Source organism: Euprymna scolopes, chromosome 1 (assembly GCF_053919585.1).
Source record: "Euprymna scolopes isolate OS-2025 chromosome 1, ASM5391958v1, whole genome shotgun sequence".
NCBI lineage: Eukaryota > Metazoa > Mollusca > Cephalopoda > Sepiida > Sepiolidae > Euprymna > Euprymna scolopes.
The window spans coordinates 133,338,416-133,362,567 of NC_136482.1; the positions used below are offsets into that span (position 1 = coordinate 133,338,416).

The 24,152-nt window shown below is 39.5% G+C and overlaps 1 protein-coding gene across 5 annotated transcripts in view; it reads left to right on the top strand.

Annotated features, from left to right (window-relative positions):
* The window catches only part of LOC145270024 (NF-kappa-B inhibitor-interacting Ras-like protein 1), a 360,313-nt gene that overhangs the window by 221,370 nt on the left and 114,791 nt on the right, over positions 1-24,152 (top strand). Inside the window, exon 1 of one of the 5 annotated variants that reach the window (XM_080125698.1) lies at positions 13,119-13,252. The exons of 1 other annotated variant lie outside the window; for it this stretch is intronic. The gene's annotated coding sequence lies outside the window, so the exon portion shown is untranslated. Of the gene's footprint in view, positions 1-13,118; positions 13,253-24,152 lie in introns of those variants that run through there. 3 more of the 5 variants (XM_080125799.1, XM_080125757.1, XM_080125667.1) reach the window with 3 other exon arrangements.

The window sequence follows — 24,152 nt, forward strand, 5'->3', positions numbered from 1 at the left end:
CTTGAGTGTCATTTTCACAATGTTTCGGTTGATGTAACCTCCGACCTTACCCTGACGCTATTCCCATGAAGTAAATAAAGGGTTCCATTCAAAATTCCGTCTAAATTCCCGAGTTCGACAAGATACACCTGAAGAAGGTCGAAGGTTACATCGACCGAAATGTTGTGAAAATCAAATTCAAGATGAGAACAGTAGTCGGATGAATCCAAATAATACAAAACACATTCCATAGGGACGAAGAGTCTGAGTCTGACTCTGAGGATGAGTACAACCCACACCCACAAGAAAAGCACTGTGAAACACCCAAAACGCAAGTGGCTAACTGGTTTCCGAGACAAAACCTGTACCAGCCAAATTTAAATATTTCATAATGAGGTAACATATATATTAAATAAAAAAGAAGACAATCCATTCCACTAAGAAGGAGAGGGATGTGTTATATCATGAAAAACAAAATCTCTGTCGAACCTATAACAAGTTATAGAACAAGAGCAGCGTCGATTCCAATGGTTAATTTTTAAAAAATTTTGGACGCTGAACTGCATCTAAAGCTATCTTTAATAGTTTGCAGTAAAGACTGAAGCTTTTAGTAGATAAGTGTTTATTTGTGATATGTATTCTCTTTTTTATTAGATGCAAATGTTAATATTATATTTATTTCAGTTTTTAATTTATATTTTTTTATTTTATTGCTTTATTTAATACATGTCACTAATAAGGGTACTGGAGGTAAACGTTTTAATTGGGCTGACGTTATCCACCTGATAGTCAGGGACCCGAACCTTGGATTAACCATTAAGGAAGCTGTCCCATCAGCAGGTGCAAAGTACTAGGGCTCCTGTATTGCCATTTGGTGAATGGATTCTGGACTATGCAGTAGCTTCCATGCCATATTAGTGGGTTACGGCTTTACTTTATCATGTTACAAAAAAATATATATTTCTTTGTTTCTTTTTCTCTCTTACTTTCCCTCTCTGCCCTGCTCTAAGCAAGTCTGTTGATCTATTCCAAAAATCCCAAAACACCATGAAAAGTTTCCAGAAAAAATACACAATTAAACTCAGATCTCCAACTACAATATCTCCTTCTCCAACATCAGGGGTCTAGATTCTAACCTTCTAGAGGTTGAAACCCAATTACAGGAGACTAAACCAGACCTATTATTCCTAAGTGAAACTGGTATTGGGCTGACTATTTTCCAAGATGAGTTCGTAATTAAAGAATACTATAACTTAACATCCAAATCTAGCCCCCAAGATCGCCATGGGCATGGAATATGTGCCTCCATTAAAGATGATTTTCCATGTGGTAGGGACATTTCCAGAGAAGATCCTAAATTACCCTACATGTGCTTCCAGGTTCCACTAGCTCACACTACTGCGTCTATATTTGCCCTCTATCGCTCCTACAACAGCGGAGTTACTATATTTAAGAACATATCTGAGAAAATTGACCACATCCTGTTTGCTCATCTTTCGGTTAAATTTCACGTCTGTGGAGACTTCAATGTTCACAATGTGGAATAGTTAACCTACTCAAACAAGACAGATGATGAGGGGAAGTTTTGTCACAATTTCTCCATTGCTTATGATCTCACTCAGATTGTTCACGAACCCACCCGTGCCCGACTCTGATAGTCAGTATGTAAGTCTCCTAGGCCTTTTCCTCACAACTTGCCCTGTTCTGTCTCCACTGGGATCTTCTGACCACTCTGTTGTATCAGTTAAGATAAAAATTAAATGTAATAAGTCCTCAGACGAACCTCTCCAGCATACTGTATATTAATACTCTATGGCTGATTGTGATTGCTTCCGTACATTTATATCAGATCTACCTCTACATTCCATGTTTAAAAAGGATGTGTCCTCTATAGTATCGGACCTGCCGGAATGGTTAATTGTAGGTATGGACCGTTTCATACCCTCCAAAAAATTCCAGCAAAAACCTAACAGCCAACCGTGGTTCTCTCCAGAATGTGCTGCTGCCATTGTACACAGAAATCACTTTTTCCATCCTATTACGTTAGTAGCTATGGAAAAAGTGATTTCTGTGCGCAATGGCAACAGCACATTCAGGGGAGAACCATGACTGGCTGTTAGGTTTTTGCTGGAATCTTTTGGAGGGTATGAATCGGTTTATGCCTACAATTAACCATTCGGTCAGGTCTGATACTATAGAGGAAACATCCTTTTTAAACATGGAATGCAGAGGTAGGTCAGATATGAATGTACGGAAGCTATCCCAGTCAGCCATAGAGTATCGATATACAGTATGGTGGAGAGGTACGTCTGAAGACTTATTACATTTCATTTTTATCTTAACTGATACAACGGAGTGGTCAGAGGATCCCAGAGGAGATAGAATGGAACATGAACACAGCTCAGGGGAAGTTGTGAGGAAAAAGTCTAGAAGGCTTGCATATTGACTGGGTGTATCGGGCACACGAGTGGGTTCGTGAACAATCTGAATGAGGTCATAGGCAATGGCAAAATCATGACAAAACCTCCCCTCGTCATCGGTTTTATTTGAGTGGGTCAGCCATTCCACATTATGGACATTGAAGTCACCGCAAATGTGAATGTTAGCCGAAGGATGAGCAGACAGGATGTGGTCAATTTTTTCAGATATGCTCTTAAAGATAGTAACCCCACTGTTGTGGGGGTGATAGAGGGCAAATATAAATGGAGTGGTGTAAGTTAGTGCAACCCGGAAGCACATATAAGGTAAGTTAGGGTCTTCTCTGGAGATATCCTACCACATGGAAAGCCATCTTTGATGTAGGCACATATTCCATGCCCATGGCGATCTTGGGGGTCAGATTTAGATGTTAAGTTGGAGTATCCTTTAATTATGAATTCGTCTAGAGAAGTGGTTGGCCCTATGCCAGTTTCACTTAAAAAGAATATGTCCGGTTTCGTCTCCTGTAATTGTGTTTCAACCTCTAGAAGGTTGGAATGTAGACCCCTGATGTTGGAGAAGGAGACCTGGTAGTAGGGGTCTATGTTGGAGGATGGGGTTCTAGGTTTATTTGTGTTTCTTTTTTGGAGATTTGTCATGATTATTGAGGTTTTGGGGTTTGTGGAGCAGGTCGGTAGACTTCGTTGGAGCAGGACAGAGAGGGAGAATAAGTGGGAAAAAGACAAGAAATTTTTTTTTTTTTGTGGCACATGATAAGGTAAAGCTGTAACAATTACCCACTAGTATGGCATCGAGAGGCCTTACCAGAAACTACTGTATGGTCTCCTCTGATCTTGAGCATGTAGTACAATGGGGAAAGAAGTGGCTGGTTACTTTTAATGCATCTAAAACCAAGCTTCTATCTTTACATTATCAATGCTCTGATCCTCATCTGGCATCAATTGAAATGAATGGCTCTCGTCTTGAGAAGGCTCCATATTTTGACAAGCTTCTGGGCTTGACCTTTACTTCTGATCTGAAATGGAACACATACATCAAATCAGTTGCCAAGGTCACTGGAAAAATGGTGGTATCCACCTAAACATAGATTCCATGAACAAAGGTTCTTCTTGAAACTGCCTGTGGAACTGTCTTCTGTTTGCCTGTTTTCCAGCTGATTACAATATAGGCATCTTCAAGTCCAATGATGAGCCGTTCCCCTTAATCCAATTTACCAAATTTACATTACGATTTCTATGATATTGTCCCATTGACTACTGTACAGTCTTTCACCCTTATCCTCGAGTGGTCTTTGGGCCTTGATAAGTGCTGACTCCTATGTAAAAAAAACAAAAAAAAATAAACAAAACACAATTAGCATCAGCAGGAGCGTAGACATCCAAATACCAGGATCACCAGTATAGTTGGAAATGTCTTCTCAGTTATAAGGATTAGACACTGCTAGGACAACATTGATATGTAAGCGACAATGGTACTGAACTGTGATTCACTACGATATTCAGTCAACTGTTAACGATACATTAAGTTGTCAGAAACTATGCTTTTTGTACCCATCCTTCCATTATGCTACATAGTTTATTATAGCAAAGAATTATTGCGCAAAACACATTGCCCAAGGAAATAGCTATACTAAGAGAGAGAAGGCCAGAAAATTTTGACAAATGACATATGAAAATATGTGATAAAATATTTATAAAAGGACTTCAAGTGATAAACTTAATCTAAATTCAATTAGACACACCAGGTTCAAATAGAAATAAAGCAAAAACAGAATCAGGGAAACCAACATTCCCTATAGCAAGGCCAGCCATATCCTTAAACACATCTAGTGGTGAAGGTTCCCAGTTCTTTACACCTGAAGATATGCTTACAGCTACGTCTGTGCCCACGATGTATAAACACTCACAACGTCAGTTCAGCAGCAGTGATAGTAGAGATGATAACTCATATGGATTACTCTCTTTCTCTCTAACAGCAGCAGCAGTGCTAGCTGAGGTGGATCAAATGACATATGAATTACTGTCTCTCTCTCTCTCTCTCTCTCTCTCTCTCTCTCTCTCTCTCTCTCTCTCTCTAACAGCAGCTGCAATAAGTAACTCGAACGTCTTCGCCCTTTCTTCTTCAAAGTAGCAGAAGTTGCTTGCTCACCATCAATAAACAGCAAACTTCTTGTCAACAAGAGACATTTCTAATTATTTTCACTCTAACAAACCTTAATGACAAGGACTTTGTTATTTTCTTCTTTTCGCAAACTTCTTATCAATAAGAGACATTTTCATCCATTTGTTTTTCAATAAATATTTTGCTTAATACTCTGTTTATCTTTCTTACTACTATATGTTAAATTTGTTATTGTGACCATTGTTATCATGTATTCAGATACAATATCTTATAACACAAATAGAACAACTGGTACCAAAAGTCATAAATATAACAGATGTACTGTTTACAATTAAAGGGACATAATCCCAAAGAGTTATTTACCTTACATAAGCATTCACAGTAAATAAATAAGGCTTGCTAATCAGATTAATCGCGACCGAACTGTAGTCAACACATGTCTGTGCCCTGTCTTTTTTTTCACAACTTGACTTCTGCAAGTCAGGACACCCACAATATCATAATTAGCAATAAACTAACTCTTTTTCAAAGTTCGAGAAGGTAAAACTTGGGAAGGTGGACTTCCTAAACTACACAGGTATATACCTAAGACTGACAGAGAACTAAGTACAGCAGAATGTTCATAAGTTTGCCAGAAGGATTATGGTATAAAACCACCACCTTGAAAGATTAATTTTTATCTTCCTCCTATGATGAAAAGAAGTGATTCAAAGGTTGGAAAATGGAATTTGAAATCTGCACTTTAGAGGAAGAGTTGGATTCCTGAATTACAGTCTAAGCTGAGTTTTTTAAATATGTAGCTTGGGTGTTAGCTGACTATTTTAGGTTTAGATGCTTTTAGGGCACAACCTAAAAAAATAAATGATTCCATACAAGCTTCTGAAATGACAAACATAAAAACTTCATAAAATATAACACAGAACAGGTTTATTAAGGAGAATGTGATATGATGTTCCTGGTCAAAGGCTGGACTCTGGCTACCTGGTGCTATCGCGGTAGTTATTCCCAATGGAATCGTCGATACTGGTAGGAATAACACCGAGGTGGAGCAAGCAAAGGAAAAGGTCCATTCCATTTGGTGTCTCTCTCAGTAAGGATGAGTTCTTATTCTTCAAACCGGATGCTGGCCGATTTCCCTAGGGGATAGAATGGATCAATGCGCCAAACCTCTGATTGGTCAATATGTAACCAAATACCACAGGGGAGAGGCATTGATTCATGAAAGAAAAAAAGTTCCATTTGTTTCTGCTACACTATATTTATATAATTTATTGGCCAATTTTTAAAATTAGGTGAGCTTGTTTAGTGTGAGATAGAGTGTTCTAAGCATTGATGGCCAGCAGAAAAGCATCCAATATTTTAGCAGTAGAAGTCTGATATTTTCCAAGGTGTTTTGGGGACGTGGTTTATGCCACACTTTAAAGAAAGTGTGAATTTGTAACACTTGTAAACATAAGCGCAGTGTAAAGATGTGGCATGGTCCTTGGCCTTAGTAGAACCATTTTAGACAACTAAAGGGTCTTTGAGTATTTCCAAGAACCACACCAACATTAAATATTAATTGGTGTATAAAAGTTATGTTTTAATGAAGGAAGGAAGGAAATGAAGGATAGATACCGTGGCGAAAGCTGTGAAAATGAGGCTTACCGTTCAAACGACCTAGGTGTGCGTGTGTGCTTTGTCATCGCTGCGAAACTAGGATAAGAAAAGAATTCCAAGATGGTGCCGACGGCGTTTTATAATGGTTTGATCTCGGAAACTCTCACAAAATCTTGTGCATATATGCAAATCAGTTGGTCTTCGACAACTATAAATTCAGGTTGTTTTGGAAGGCAAGGAGTGAGGAAAGAACGGCCGGTTGGTGATTGTGTACACTGGTTCATGTTGGTGGCATGTCACCGTGTCTGTGTGTGTACTGATCGAACCGCTTTCCTGTCCCTTGGACTTTGAATTTGTTTAGATTGGACTTCAACTTCAAGCTATTTCGGCGGATATCTCCGGTATGGACAAGTTCGACCTGAAATTGATCCCAGAATTTGATGGCTCCCCGGACGGACCTTTGGTGGTCGAATGGCTAGAGAAAGCCGATTTGCTGGTTGTGCAAGATAAAGGACCCAGCTATAGTCATCCCGCTTAGGCTCACCAAGGGGGCCTATGCCGTGTATCAGCAACTCGAGGATGACGCGACTATGGAACAAATTAAAGAGGCGTTGTACGGAGCATTTGGAGCGGACCCTTTTGTTGCCTGGCGGCAATTTTCTGGACGACGGCTTGGGCCAGGGGAGACGGTAGATATCTATCTGGCCGACCTGAAGAAGCTTGCCGCCCCCTTTGGGGGTGCAAGCGACCGTATACTGGCGTGCACCTTCCTGTCTGGGCTCCCGGAAAGTGCCAGTCGACTGCTGTGGGCGTCATCGAGTCTCAATGAGCTTGGATTAGAGGAGCTATTGGCTAGAGCCCGAAACATCATGAAGGACGAGGAGGAGCCAGTCTCGGCGGCAGTTGAGGCATTGGAATCGCCTGTAGAGGGCCGACGATGCTATAAATGTGGCGGCCCCAACCACTTCGCCAGGGATTGTAGGAGTGACACGAAGCGCGCCCCGGATCATGGAACACGGAAGTGGGTGCCTTGTTACTGTTGCGGCAAGCCAGGCCATTTAGCTCGGGCGTGTCCGGGAAATGAGCAGGGAGAGGAAGCCACGGCGCCACACCCTCCCCAAAGTGGCTGTCAACAAGGTGCTCCCTGAAGTAATTGTGAATGTTGACGGGCGCAAACGCTCAGCGCTGGTTGATACTGAGTGCACCCAAACCATGATTTTTTTTTTTTTTTTTTTTTTTTTTTATTACATTTTCACCCCAAACAAGGCACATTACCACTTTAATGTAGGGGGCTACTATCAGGGGAAACATCTACTGGGGTACTATGTAGGGATTAGGGCAGCGAGATGTTGGTTCACGTTGCACTTGAACTTATGCATGTCAGTACAGTTGGGGAAGCAGTGACCTGGAATGGAATTCCAAAGTCTAGCAGTTCTGGGGAAGAAACTACTGGAGTAGAAAGATCTTTTACATCTAGGGATCTCTACAGTGTGGGGGTGGGATTTTGTAGCTTGTCGGGTCTGTCGAGGGTGTTCACGTCGTGGGGGCACAAGTGCTTGCAGTTCTTCAGAGCATTCACCATTATAATACTTGTAGAACAGGCAGAGGGATGCAACGTTTCGACGATGGGACAGAGGCTGAAGTTTTGATGCCAGTTTAGGGCCTATCAGATTTGCGACTCTCTTTTGAACCCTGTCAAGGAGCGAGAGACTAGTAGCCGATGCACCGGCCCAAATGTGACAGCAATACTCCATACATGGGCGAATAGTGGCCTTATAAAGGTACAGGATACTTTCGGGTGTTGCCCTCGATGTAATTGTTCCAACTCATGTTTCCTGTGAACGTTAGGCCAAGGAGCTTGAAAGACGTACTCTCAGCTAAAGAGTTGTTGGCCATTGCTATAGGTGGTAGAGAAGGTTTCTTGTAATTATTGAATGAAACCAGTTTTGTCTTGGTGGCATTGAACGTTACCATCCATTTTTGTCCCCATTCCACTACTGATTTGAGGTCATCCTCTAGTGTTTCTGCCATTACTTTAGATATATGTTCATTTGTTTTCCTGTCGTGCCTGCTATAGAGTGTGGTGTCATCAGCATATATACCCATCTCAGAGGCAATTTTGTCGGGGAGGTCATTTATGAATATCAGGAACAGTAGAGGACCAAGGATAGATCCCTGAGGCACTCCCGCATTTATATTATATTGTTTAGACGTACGACCGTCGAGGACAACCTGGATTTTTCTCTTATCTTAGAAGGATTTAATTATGTTAAGTATTCTACCAGTGATACCGTAAGATCTAATCTTCCTGAGGAGACCCTCATGCCATACCCTGTCAAAAGCCTTAGATATATCTAGAGCTACCGCTCTGCCCTCTCCCGCTTTGTCCAGTGAATGGTATATGCGTTCAGAGATTACAGTGAGGATGTCTGCCGTGGAACGGGCTTGTCTAAATCCATATTGATGGTCGGTCAGAAGTTTAGCATCTGTAAGGTGCTGGACTAGAGCATGGTTAATTAAGGTCTCAAATATTTTAGCAAAAAGTGGGAGGAGGCTAATAGGGCGATAATTTAATGGGTCAGTTCTTTCGCCAGAATTCTTGAATACTGGTACCACAGAAGCAGTTTTCCAACAGCTCGGAAAGCAAGATTCATTAAGGCATTTGTTGTAGAGTTTGGAGAGAACTGGAGCTACTTCGGCTGAGCACTTTTTTAATAGCACAGCTGGGATGAGGTCGGGTCCACATGCTTTGGAAGTTTGATACGCAAGGGATGTTGCACCGCATGGAAGGAGCGGAAGGTCCCGGTACTAACCATTGGCTGAGGTTCGCTGATGTGTAGTGGGGTGAGCGAGGTCTACGTAAGCATTGGCAGTAGCCCCCCGGTGGCTGTGAAGGCGTTGGTGGTCGACGGGGAACTACTGGGGTACGACCTTCTTCTTGGAATAGATTCCATTACACGGCTGGGCGGAATCACCATAAACGGCGCCGGTGATGTAAGGTTCTCCCAACTTGAGACACCGGTCTATGCAGCCATCACTCTTGATGAATCCGATTTCCACGCAAAATACGACAGGGGCACAAACGCCTGGACCATGTCCTGAAAGTGGTCGAGTGACCAGCCACCAGTGTCCCTGCGGAATTGGCTGGCGAAGTATCCTCCTCCCTGCAGTTAGGTTGGGGGCAGTACAAGGCAGAGCTCCAGGTTTGGAAGGACAATGACTGGCTGGTCCCGTACCCGGAAGACGAACTTGGGCCCCCAAAGGGGTTGATTCCCCTGATGGCTATCAGGCAGGAGAACAAACAAAAAGTCCGACCCGTCATGGACTACCGGGAACTCAATGAGCACGTTGACACGCACACGGCGGATGCAGACGTCTGTGCACACAAACTGAGAGAGTGACGGCAACAAGGGGCGGACGCAGCAATATTGGATTTGCGAAGAGCTTACTTGCAGATACGCGTCAAAAAATCGCTGTGGCCATACCAGACGGTTAAGATTAAAGGGACACGTTATTGCTGGATGAGGCTAGAGTTTGGCCTGAATGTGGCCCCAAACATCATAACGGCAATCATGCAGGCGATCCGCCGCCAGGACGAAGCCGTGCAACAAGCGACATCGTCATATATCAATGACATCTACGTGAACGAGAGCTTCATGCCTGCACAGAAGGTTAAAGAACACTTCGAAAGCTTCGGGCTAACGTGCAAGGAGCTGGAGCGACTGCAAGATGGGACGAAGGTGCTTGGCCTGCGCGTGAGCGGCAGCACAGACGGACTCCGCTGGGGAAGAGGTGGTGACGTCCCGGAAGTCCCAACTAGCGTTACGCGTCGGTGCGTCTTCTCCATCTGTGGGAAACTGGTGGGCCACTTCCCCGTGTGTGGGTGGCTCCGGGTGGTGGTGGCGGCCATAAAGCGACGAGCGACGAGCGACTTCCATGTCAACTGGGTGGGACGATGAGCTGTGCGACCCCGCCCTGCGGAAAATGCTAGAGGAGACTTTGGCCAGAGTCTCTGAGGACGATCCGGTGCGAGGGAAATGGTGTGTCGACGGGAGCGAGTTTACGGTTTGGGTGGACGCCAGCTCACTCGCCCTTGGTGTTGCTCTGGCGGTCAACGGATCTATCGTGGAAGATGCCCGCTGGCTTCGGCCAGAAAATGACGCCAGGCACATCAACCTGGCTGAACTCGATGCCACAGTGAAGTGGGTCAACCTGGTGCTACTGTGGCAGGCCAGAGTCCTTCACATTATTATAGACTCCACATGTGTGTATCGGTGGACGGCCGATGCCTTGAGTGGCTTGCTACCCTAACTGAAACCATCAAGGAATACAACCTGGTCGTGGATGTGACGCTAGTACAGTCCTGTCAGAATTGCGCAGATCGACTGACTAGAGTGCCGCGCCGTTGGCTAGACCTACCGAAGGAAATGGAAGAACCGGCAGCTGTGAACTGTGCCGCGGTGGGGTGTCGATTCAAACCAGACCATGTTGCTGACGTCCATTGCCAGAGTGGGCACCCCGGTGTAAACCGAATTCTCTACTTCGCTAGACTGGTCGATCCTTGTGTGTCAAGGAAGGAGGTAGAATCAGTGGTGAGGAGTTGTGAAACCTGCAAGTCGATCAATCCGGTGCCTGCCCGGTGGAAGAAGGGAAAACTGAGCATAAAGAACAATTGAGACAGGCTCGCAGTGGACGTGACCCACTACAACGGTGAGGATTTTTTGACGATGATTGACTGTGGACCGTCTAGGTTTGCGTTGTGGCAGCCACTTCGCCGACAGAACGCAACCGCCGTTGTCCGGGAACTGGAAAGTGTCTTCCTTGAGCATGGCCCTCCTTCCGAAATACTGACCGACAACAGCACCACTTTTATTAGCGGGCAGTTCAAGCAGTTCACAGACGGCTGGGGTGTACGACTACAATTTTGGTGCACCCATGTGCTTAGCGGGAACGGGATCGTGGAACGGAACCACCGGGCCATCAAGACCATTGCAGCTAGGAAGGGGTGTACAGCGCCTGAAGCGCTATACTGGTACAACGTCACCCCTAAGGAAGATGTCTCGCCCTCTACCGCGCCGGCTGAGGTGCTGCACCAGTACCATGTCAGAGTGAAAGGGTTAGAGGCCAGCCCTGTACCCGAGCCAGAGGTGACACGAGATAGTATCAAAGTGGGAGACGTCTTCTGGGTTAAGAACCCCCGTGGCAGATGCACCATAGGTTATGGAACTGGGCGTGTTACCGAGGTGATCAGCCCACAAGCCATGTGGATTGATGGGGTGCCCCGACACGTCAGGGACCTGCGAGCGGCATCACAGGCGCAGCCGCCGCTCGGTGACGAAAGTGAAACGAGTTCCACAACCAGTGAATCATGATTCTGGTATATGCCGGCTTCATCGGACGACGACAGCACTGAAATTGGCAGCCTCCAGTTCACTGATCCCCAGAATGCGGATGGGAGCTCAACTGAAGACGAGGCTCCCTGTCTGCCCCTGCGTAGAAGCACCCGTAGGAGGTCGCTGCCTCCCTGCCCCCTCTGTGATAATGATATCAGGGGGGAGTGTGGCGAAAGCTGTGAAAATGAGGGCTTACCGTTCAAACGACCTAGGTGTGCGTGTGTGCTTTGTCATCGCTGCGAAGCTAGGATAAGAAAAGAATTCCAAAATGCCGCCGCCGGCGTTTTGTAATGGTATTAGCTTGGAAACTCTTGCAAAATCTCGTGCATATATGCAAATCAGTTGGTCTTCAACAACTATAAATTCAGGTTGTTTTGGAAAGCAAGGAGTGAGGAAAGAACGGCCGGTTGGTAATTGTGTACGCTGGTTTGTGTTGGTGGCGTGTCACCGTGTCTGTGTGTGTGTGTACTGATCGAACCGCTTTCCTGTCCCTTGGACTTTGAATTTGTTTAGATTGGCCTTCAATTTCATATACAGACGTAAATGCATGATAAAATAAAATAAATGAAACATTGAAAGAATAGAAGGGTCACCAGTTAGTAAGTACTAACTAAAAGCATTAACAGAGATTTGTAAATGAAAATTGAGAAAAACAAAATTTGTTAACAAAACACTTTTATACAAAAGATAAAAATATAAAAATTATTTTCAATCAATGTTCATCTATGCAAACGCGTGTTTTGTGAAAAAAGTTGAGTTAGTAATCACAAGACTTAGAAATGTGCAGGTCAACATGTTCATAGTGTGAATATATAAGTAATATACGTATGTGAGTATTTGGCACTGTGGCCTTGTGGATGTGCATGTGTTGGTTTCCCTTGTACTTGTTAGTATGTATAGATGTTTGCAAGTTGATGAAAACTAGTAGGTGAGTCATTGAGTTCTTTATGCCTCTTCCGTCCAAAGGTGTGGACGACTTGGAAATTCTCTGTAGAAGACTGATTTTGCTGACCAGATCTTTTAGGAATTTCTAAGTTGGCATTGGCTTTCATATAGATGTGCTACATTTGGGGGTTTGGAACGATTTTCATTAGTTGAAAATTTACTTGTTTTGAGAAATGGAGAAGAAAGTGAATTCAAATGAAGCTAAAAAAGGAAGAAAGTAAGCTATTCAAACCATTTGCGTTTTAGCGTTTATTGGGATTGCTTCCACAGACACTACAACAAATAAACAACTTGTCTCAAGTCATCAAATTTTATTTATTCCATTTTATTTTTAATCTTCTCAGAATATTTATCATCATTAGACTATCAATCTATCGAACTCATGAAACATTTATACTCGAGTGACTTTTAGCCTTGATAAACAATGACTTATTAAAGGAAATAATAATAATAAAATAACACTAATAAACTGATTTTTAAACATCATTAACAAATTCCTTCCATTTTTTGGGTAATTGTTATTTTACTATTATGTAGTAGTTGGTTTCCATGTTTCTGCTTAAAATCGTATTCAGCTTTCTGTTAGAAGGATCACCTTGGTTGCATGTAAATTACACCAAAAATTCCGAATATCCGTTGCATCTCAAGGGGAACAACTCGAGATAAACTCTCATAAAAAAAAAGGAAAGATAATGATGAGGAATGCAGTCTTATTTTCTTGTCTTCTGTTTATCGTAAAACTTGTAAAAAGGTGTCCAAATTAGACAGCGCATTATGTACGTACAACATAAATTTATTGTTATTATCTTTCTTCCCGGTTTTCCCTTATTTGCAAGCGTCACGTCATGTGTGTGTGTGTGTTTTTTTCGTTTATGTAATTCGTGTTTACAGCTCTTCTACCATTTTATTTCCGTTCCTTGTTTTTGTTTATATTAACTGATTGCAAGAATTTGCACTTTCATGTTTGGAAATCTTCTGTCAATTCGTCAACAATTTACATATTTATTCATCAATTTCTTTATTCTTAATTCTAGGTAATTTCCACCACTCTCTTCGTTTCTTTTATAAAACAGACTTTCATAAAAATAAAATAAAAAATAAATTATGAAAGCTCGTGACATGTGAACAGAACATTTCACTTTTTTTTTCTTCCCTAATTTCAATTTTGACTTTTAAGTAAAAGTGTCACTTTTTAATTTTTCTCATTAATTTTGAAACTGAAAAAATGTACGCTATGCAATTTGGTAAGCATGGCATTTTAAGTCATATTTTCAACGAACCGGTTCTTTAACTTTCATTTTTTTGTATTTTATTTATCAAATTTAGTTGTTGTTTATTTTTTTTTATTTTATTTTTTTTTTTTTTTTGAGAAATAAAAATAAATTTTCACGTTTTTGTTTACATTTTCTTAAAATTCTGGGTGCTTCTACACTTTATTGGCGAAATTGGAGACGCCATTTTATTTCACGCACCTCCTCTCCAAATCCAGGGGAGACTATGGCCGAAGCATGAAATAAATAAAAAAATTAAACTGGAGAACGATTGAAGTTAAAACAAAAAAATAAATAATAATAATAATAAAAAAACCACTTCCCCGTTAAAAAAAGAAAAAAACAAAACAATTTTAGTTAATTTGTTGTTGACTTTTCAAAGTTGCTTTAATTTAAAAAAATGTTTAAAATTATTTGTTCGAAAAAAAAAACCAACCTATTTTATAAATGTTGCTTTCATTACAAAATTGTTGGTGCTAGTGCAGAAAGCTATTTTTTAAATCGTATTTCCAAGTTTAATTAAAGTTTTATATGTTTGTTTTTTCTTAATAGGTACAAAACACCCTCCCCACCCCACCCAATGTTAAGAATGCTTTTTAAATAATAACGTTATTTACGTCCGGATCACTCTCTGCAGTAGTACCAAATTGTTTTAAAATGGTACTAGTGCAGAGAGTGATCCGGACGTAAATAATAACGTTATTTAAAAAGCCATTTCTTAACATGGGGAGGGTGTTTTGTACTTATTCTATACTTGAACTTACAATTGAATAAAAAACATATAAAACTTTAATTAAACTTGGAAATACGATTTAGAAAATAGCGCGGATCACTCTCTGCACTAGCACCATTAAAATTATATTGTTTTACACAAACTTTTCACTAAAGGTTTTTCCAATTATATTTTGATAAATTTTTATACAATAAATGTTTTGGTTTTGTTTTCAAATGGCGCTCGTGTCGCCCAGTTTAAACCATTATATGTCATTTTATTTTCTGTTTTTAATAATAAAAAAAAATGTTCCATGAAAAACTTCCCCGTTCTCATTAATTAAATCGAAACATTTCCAATTAAACAATTACGGATATATTTTCTCTTTCACTTTATTTACTTTTTTTCATAGTTCTTTCCGGAAGTTTAATTTTTTGTTATTTATTTCATGCTTCGGCCATAGTTTAATATGTTCTCCCCTAAATTTGGAGACCAGGTGCGTGAAAAAAAAATGGCGTCTTCAATTTCGGCAATAAAGGGTAGGAGCACCAAATTCTGATTAATTCTTAATTTTCTTAACGTCACATTTCGCACCAAATATGTTTTTCTATTTTTAGAAATTCGAAGAATCAAAATAAGCACCAAATTTTCAGATTAAAAAAAATAAAATGCTCTTTATAATAAAAGAAAACACGTTTTATTATATATAGAGAGATTGGGGGTGTGTATGTCAAATTTTAATTGTTCTATATGAACAGTTTAATCAAGACATGAAAATATTTTTCAACGAAACTTTCATTTTCAAACGCTCACTGAATAGTAATTGTCTGTATTTTTGAGATGAGGGGTTTTCATTTATTGAGATTGTCGGACTGACTTCCTCATCTTGGTTGTTATAGTCACAACGTTTCGGCCGTTTTGCCCTCCGGCCTTCATCAGGTGTTTTGTATCTTACTGGGGAACCGTTTGTTAGGAGTCTCGAACCCAACCCTTTATTATTATTACGGGGGTACCGTGTTCGGACTCCAGCTAGGCTCTGGGACATTTCGTTTAGGATTGAACTCAGCACCTTTGGGTAGCTGTAAACTTTGATACAACGTCTAGGACATCTCGGCCATATGTCACTAGGACAATTCTTAGTTGGTTTTTATTAATGTTGAACCTATGTTATTCAAGGTTTTCTCTCTCTATCAGAGGTGTCCAAATTGCATTCAGCTCTACGCTTGGTTTGCTCAGTAGGTTGCTATGTCCGAGCATGTGAGCTGTTTCTTTAAGTATCAAAGTTTAGTTACCCAAAGGTGCTGAGTTCAATCCTGAACGAAGGCAATGAAAAGTAACATTCAAAACAGAATCAGCAACTATGTCCCAGAGCTTAGCTAGAGTCCGAACACGGTACCCCCGTAATAATAAAGGGTTGGGTTCGAGGCTCACTGTGAATGTTTAAAAATAAATGAGAAAATTAAGATTAAATTTCTATTTGTTGAATTACTCCCTTTTTCTAATTTGAAGATGTCGGAATTTATCTTGCTTCCAGATAAATTCGATGCTAAAGTAACTAATCTGAAAAAAAAACAGCATGAAACAAAAGAGGGGGAGGGGGTAGAGAATAAAATATAAAGGTCTTGCTTTGAAACGAAGAAGAAATTTTATTTACATTAATAAGTTGCAAATTTTTCCCTTTGCGGGCATCAAACTTATGAAACGCCAACGTAACATATTATAAAAAAAAATAACAACACTGGTTCTTATAAAGATGTGTATATCCATTAACGAATTCAATAATAATATTCAAAATAGTATCTCCTAATCACACTCGTATATGAAATTAATTTTAGGAGCTTATTCACAAATTGAAAGCCAGTCAGGCACGTGCCTTTTTCTTTTTTTTTTTTGTTTAAAGTCCTTTTAGAATTTTCTCTCCCTCCATGCTTGCGTGCAAACCGTAGACACACAGATGAATTTCAGAAGCTAGACCGCGTTGCTTGTCTGGATAGGAGATTCCAAAATTCCTTGTCATGTAAAGGTATTTTCTTTAAAATAAGTTCACTCCTTCTAAAATATGTGCAAAACTGTAGTCACGTAAATAGTTTCCAGAAGTATGTTTCGTCACGTTACCGGGTATTAATTTCTTGCCGGGTTTTCTTCTTTGTAGGAGGCTCGTCAAAATTCCATTTTCAGCGCCGGGCAATGAACAACAAGTTCAATCTCCACGTCAGCAGAATTTCAAAAGAGAAAGAATCTCGCGCTGGGTTCGTGACGTCATTACAGAGCTAGCATTTCCCTTTTGTCAAATTAAAGGGAGTTTCGTACAAATCCAAAATATACAAAACTAAAAATCATAAAGGATACAAAATACAGAAAATCATATATAAGAACCAGATAAACAAAAATAAATGTAAACAGAGGGGGGGATGCACCATTATTGGTACAAAAATAAATTCCAACAAAGATGCCATGCCGTCGGAGTCAGCAAACTCCGAACAGTAAATAAACTTTAAAAAAATAAATAAAAATTTTATTCGCTTTAAATCGAGTTATCTCCCCATGGCGTGTTCTAAAAAATCTAAACAAAAATTTTAAAAATTCAAAGATGTCAATACCTTGAACTTGCTGTCATAAAAACGTGTTTTTCCGCTGTAAAAAAAAAAAAAAAAGAATACTCGATCAAATTAACTGAAATTTTTTTTTTCGGAGATCTTCAGTTCAAAACGGATATGTACAATATAACCTTTTTTCAATATTTTCATTTTTTTCTTGATTAAACTGTACAAGTACCAATTTCCAAATTCTCAGTGTAAATTAATAGTGTTACACTGTAACACTATTAATTTTCTTGACAATTTATTTTGAACTCCATATTACGCATGCCCCCCCCCCTAAAAATAAGTATTGGGTGGATTTCTATTAGTATTTTGTTTACTTTTGGACTTTTGCGCTATTATTGACACCCAGCAGACGTTATGTTATCGGTTTAAGTACTTGGGTGAAGCAAAGATAATTAGGTCCAGCAGACGAGCCTCGTTCTGACATTCGGAAAATTTAGGTTAACAACCAGTGAAGCTACCGAAAAGTAACCCTTTTGAATGAACATGGATATAAGCAATAGTTTTAAAATTAATTTTTTAATTTTACTTAAAAACAAAATGTAAATATATATAAACAAAATATTTTAGAAAATAATTTCTTAATTTTAAATAAAAATTGATTGTAAAGAATTTTTTTAAAAATAATTATTGAAAAATATTGCAAAGTGTTTACATAGCTAGCTGGTTCTTTGGGATAATAGGGGCGCCTGAAACCTCCCTTCCAAAACGAGAAAAGCTTTAGTGTTTTTACTATGTTAAAGCGCTTTTTTTTTTTTTTTTTTTTTTTTTAAGTTTGGAACCCAAGTCGTGGCTAGTTAACTTAGAACAAGGGCACATGGCGGAAATTCTTCAGGGTTTAAATGTATTGTAATGCTTTTATGGTGGTTGAAAAACGTTTTTCAGTCACCATATTACTTCCTATTTACTTGCCTCCCCACGAGGGCAGAGTTAGACACAAGGTCGGTTTTTAATGTAGTGTAAGAAACTTTTTTCCTACACACTCAATTTCCTCCCTGCAGAAGCAAATGAATTCCACAAACAAAAGCCATACCTTTAAACTCAAAATTTCTTTACAAATAACAGCAATGAAAGTTCTTTGGTTCTGGTAAGTCCTTTTACAAAACGGTGGCCCAATTTTCCCCATATGCATGGAGCCTTTAGTATGAATTCCTATTGTTGGAATGTTAGTTCGTTGTTCCTTTGGAAGGATCCATGAAAATCATGGAGAACACGGTGGGAATTATGGCGCCTGTAATCAGGCATAATGTTAGCCCATTGGGACTCATGAAGAAATAAGATAAAATCCAATGATCGGATAATAACATGCCGAACAGTAGTAGAATGTCTTCCTTGATTTGAATAGGTTCAGCAAAATAAGTTGTCTCTGCTTGTAGAGATATAACCTTCGTTCACCAACTGTTTGGTGTCCATGAAGGAATTGTCTTGGCTCCCTAGTGAGGGAAGCACTGGTTTGAGTCTGTATCCTTGCATGCTCTTTCTCAGACTGAAAAATAAACGCATGAATACAAAAAAGGTGTCAAGTCAAATCACCTGACACATTCAAATTTAAACCAATCACAGATCGGCTACCAAACTGTGTATGCGGCCTAAAAGAAAGATGGCTGTTGATTGTGGAAATTCTCACACACTGCCAAGGAGGAGAGGAAAAAATAATGGATAATCATTACTTTTTTCCCAATACAAGTTAATTAATAAAACGAAATGATGAATAGCAAGTTAATCCAATAATCATAAGTCTTAGACAATTTTGTAATTTCAATACATTTTAATTCAGTTAAATTTCTTAACTTTAATATGGTGATTTGCTGACAATTCAAATTGAGATTCAAAATTTATAACTTTAATTCAGTTAAACGTCCTTAATATTACACTGCCAAGGAGGAGAGGAAAAAGTAATGGATAATCATTACTTTTTCCCAATACGAGTTAATTACAACTTTAATTCAATTAATTTTTTTCTTAATATCAATATATGTATGCCACTGTCTGTTGTCAATTTTCAGTTTCAACTTCAAAATTCTCATGCATCCAGACATTAGCTAATTTCCACTTGAGGAGCTTCATCCTTACAATTAGAACAAACCCATTCCCCTAATGTATCTTGCCTACACAGCTGAAATGGTACCAGCTGTCACAGGAATCGCAGCACACCATTGGCGATGTTCCATCATTAGGAAGAGAACAGGTTGGACAGAAAAAGAGGCCTCCTTCTTCTATAAACTCAGTTGATGCAATATCATCATTACCCTTAATTTCCAAGGGCACAAGATTTTTTAAGCAATGGACCTGTTCGCACCCATCCTTAAGAACAACTGCAGAATGAATATTATTGTCGTTTCCAGTAAATAATTTGATTATTTTACCAAGATTCCAAAATTGTTTGGTTTTGTTGGGAGTCTTAATAAGTACTATCTCTCCAACAGATAACTTGGGGGCACAATTGCTCCCGATTTTGGCATCGACTTCCCTTAATGACAGGAGGTAATCATTATGCCAGACACGATTGAATTTTTCAATAAATTTATTCCTCATTTCGAGGGAATGTAATAAGAAAGTCCTATTTGGAGGGTTAGGACATAATTCAGAATCATAATTATTAATAAGCAAACGAGGTTGATATCCTGCTTGAAGAAAATGATTTGGAGTTAAAATACTAAAGTCTTTGTCGGCAGAAGCAATATAAGTAAGGGGTCTGCCATTTTATTGTCTTTTGCACATCAGAAAGTGCGGTCAGAAATTCAAAATAATCCAACTTTCTTCTACCCAATACTTTCCTCAAATACTGCTTGACAGTTTTAATTAATCTCTCCCAGGCTCCCCGCTGCCAGGCAGAGTAAAGGGGAATTGTTCGATGGACGATGTGTATGGATTTAAATTGTTCCTTCAACTCTTCCGATTCGAGCACGTTCGGTAACAATATTCCGGACACAACAAAAGATTTCACGTTATCGGAATATACATGCGTAGGTATACCAAATAAATTGGTAAACCTAACAAAGGCCAGCATAATAGATCGGGTGCTCATATCCGGCAATAATTCCAAGTGAATTGCATGCAAACTTATACATGTAAAGAGTAATATGTACATTTTAACTTCTACCCCTCCAACTTTTATGGAAAATTGAAATTCACACCGATTTGTTTGAATGGGCGAACAAAGTTCACCTTATGAGCAGGCAATAGTGACCCTGCAGGTGCCTTACAAGGCAGAGCATTTTTATTACATATGGTGCAAGTACGCACGAAGGCTTTTACGGCTTGTCTCCCCTGAGGGATCCAAACCCCAGACAGCCTTAACTTACTGAGGGTTGAATTAACCCCCATGTGGCAACAGTTAAGATGAGCTTCCTTAATTGTCAGTTTTGCTAAATAATGATTTTTTTTCCAACAAAAGGGGAAACTTGACTTTAAAGGGCAGAATATCAGAATTCTGTATCCTACCTCTGGTTCTAATTGACCCATCTTTATCAAGGAATAACCCTAAGGTAGTTACCCTAGGGGGAGGCATTTTCCCGGATGGTTGTTTCAAGTAACCTAGTTCATGAGGGAAAGCCACTATTTGCATATTAGCAAATATCAATAATTTGGCCCTATTAAAATTGTCAGCACGACGGTGATATAACTATATAATCATAAAATTTCAACACTTTTTCTAAAACGCTGATTGCCTTAGATAAGCTGGTATACCTTGCAATATCCAACGGGAAGGTATTTTCAGAAGGACGTGTCTCCTGAAAGTACAAACATGATACAATTTTTTTATTAGTTTCGTTTAGACAAGGTAAGATGAGATTGGTCAATCAATGCCATCTCTATTGAGCCATTCCAGGCCATACATCCAGAAATTGAATAACTGGGAAAATTTAGAAGTATTGATACCTCTAGTTAGAAGATCTGCCGGATTTTCCGCTCACAAAGAAACATATTTTAATTTCGGTAGAACGCCAAATTTAATATTAATATCTTTTGAAAATTTTTTGATCTCTGCAATCCTGTTTTCAGTGAATATATTTTTCTTGGATCCTTTACCATTCAGGACCCATGAGAGGGCAACTTGGGAATCAGACATGAGGAAAAAATGATCAATGTTAAGGGGCCCCAGAGCACCCAAAACTTGAGGGACTACCTTAAGGGCTAAAAACATAGCCAATAGTTCCAAAGTGGTAAGTGACTTCCCTTTATTTGGGGCCACTCTGGCCTTTGCAAGCAACAATTTGCTCCCTGTTCCACATACAGGGTGAATCCGTATGCGTTTTTCAACGCATCACAGAAACAAATAAATTCGACAGACTGATTTTCTGACAATACACGCCTGAGAAATTCAAACTTCCCCAAGTCATTTAGATCCTTGGCATGGGTTTGCCACAGCTTATTGAGTTCTTTGGGTATCTGCTCATCCCACAACAACTTGCTTTTCCAGACCAAGCTGACAATGATCTTCCCCTGTATCATGACAGGGAGAAGCACTCCTGATATTTGTGAAAGAATCCCCTGTTTGGTATTGACCTCAGGGTCCACTAAAGTGAGAGAAAGTTTGAACGTGTCCCCAATAGAATCATATAGTTATCCCAATACCTTCTCAAAGGCTGGGAAGGGAGAAGAAATAGTTTCATTCTCCAACATTTTATCTTGTATCTTAGAACAGTTAGACTTGCAGGATCGTAAATCGAAGCCTGCTACGAACATTGTTATAAATAGCAAGTAGGAACTCTCCGTCACAACTGGTAGTGACAAGATTATCCATATAAAAATTATTGGAAATAGCATGCGATGCTGCATCTTTTGCATATTTTTCCGCATGGAATTTCAAAATGGCTAGCATTGCTCCCAAATATAATTGTTTTGTACTTGTAAGTACATAATTTGTCACCTTTTTTAAGGAAAAAACAAAATCTGTTTTTATCCACTTCTGATTTAAGGGGAATTTGTAAGAAGGCCTTCCTTATATCACCTTGTAGGACATATTCGTTTTTCCTGAATCCCAGCAATAAATCCAATAATTTAGCGGATAAGTTCACGCCCATGTAGGCAGCGTTATAAATTGATGTGTCCTCTCGACGTTTCAGGGAGCAGTTAAATACGGGACAAATTTTTGTCATCACTCCAGTTCCCTCCTTAATAACGGGTCTATGAGGAACCCAAATATAATCTTCATAGTTCCCAGACAGGACAAAAAACTATTCCACATTCCTCATAATCCTCAAACACTTGGAAGTACTCATTATACATTCCCTTCCTTTCTAAGAACTCTGCCACTCTCTCCATTACCTTTAAGGAAAGCACAAAGTTACTTTTTACCTGTGGGAGCTTATCATGATGCCACGGTAAATTTACATAATATTTCCCCTCCTCCCATATGATGGAGCTTTTAAACTCTTCTATCTTTTCCTTGTCCACAGTCTATAACTTAACTTCTTCATCAATTCCTAATGAGTCGAGACTGAGCAACGTCTCTATCCCTCGTTCAACTGCGGATTCGGAGAAGAAAGGCTTCAATCTGTCCGAGAGTGTCGGATTTAGCACAGAATTGATCAAATAGCTGTTGCATTGAGGGAGGGATTTCACAATACAATTAAAGGCAATCTACCTTATTCGAATCTTTATTCAAAAAAATGTCAACTCTTGCCAAACGGAATTATGAAATTTCCATGTCGCCATGCGTTTCCATATAAAAATTTAAATGAAACTCCCATTAAGGGGATTATTGGTTTGGACCTTCTGAGCAAGTTGAATAATCTCATACTAGTTGAGTGTCTTAACACTCAACTAGTATGAGAATTAATGGGAGTTTTGTTTAAATTTTTATAACTGGGACAGAGCCGGAAACCTTCTTGAGACAAGTTATTGACAACTTTATCGAAATTATCCACTTCGAATTTTAAATTTAAATCTTTGGAAAATAACGCCGCAAATTTAAAGGGATTTTGGTCACCCAATTTTATAAATATATTATACTCCTGCAATCTCAAGGAGTCACTGCCAATCAACGTGTTCACCGCCATATCAACCTTCTTGTGATTTATGATTTTATCAGAACACAATTTAAAGAGAATTTCCTGGGTGAAAAACAAGCGTTGACTCCCAGTATCAATCAAACAGAAGAAATAGATCAGTCGTCCATGTGCTTTCATTGATATTCTAAGGACAGGAAAAATACTGTTCTGTGCTTCAGAATATGTTGTTTGGCCCACAAAGGACTTATTTTCTTTAGGACACATGACACTGAAATGGGTTTTCAACCCACAGACTGTACACAGGTAAGGAAATCCCTTACTTCCATGACAAACTGCATCTGAGTGTTCACCCAGACATTGAGTACATAATTTTAACTGTTTAGCCCTTCGGCATTTTGCCTCAAAAGAAGGAAATTTATTACAGTTCTTAATCAAATGATCTGTAGCTTCGCACAGCTTACATAATAAAGTGGCCTTCACCTCACGTGGAGAGGAAGACGCCATATTGGATTTCATCTTGGGTGAAAAAGGTGCCAAATTTAGTGCGCAAATATACTGCCAAACATCGAGCTGGGCAGCTAATAAATATTCCGTAATTTCAAACACATGGGACATAATATTATTCAGAGAATCTTTCAGCACTTTTACTCATTAATTCTCTCCTTATAACATTAGGACATTAAGCAAATAATATGTGGGCTATCAATGCCTCTGAGGATCCACCCTCAGTAAAAAAATCAGTCCCATAGGACTTGTCAAGTTCAGTCAAATCTCTCTTAACTTTTTCGAGAAACGACTTCAAATTTTTAAAATCCGTTATAAGAGACGGAGGAGGAATAATTTCTTCAAAAACCCGGTTTTTAATCAAATCAGGGTTTAAATAACAATTTTAGGGCTACATCATAATTATCTGATGTTACATCTAGACTAGAGATTATATAATCCCCATCTAGTTTTGATTTCAGCACTAACAGTTTGCCAGCTTTATTTAAACTATCAGTGCAAAATTCGAATTTGTTCAGAAATGTTCCGAACGAAAATTTATCATCTATGGACATGCCAGAAAACCTTGGGCAGTCCAATTGCATTTTTACAGGCATAACTGTTGAAGCTTGCATAACTTGAGGTGCATC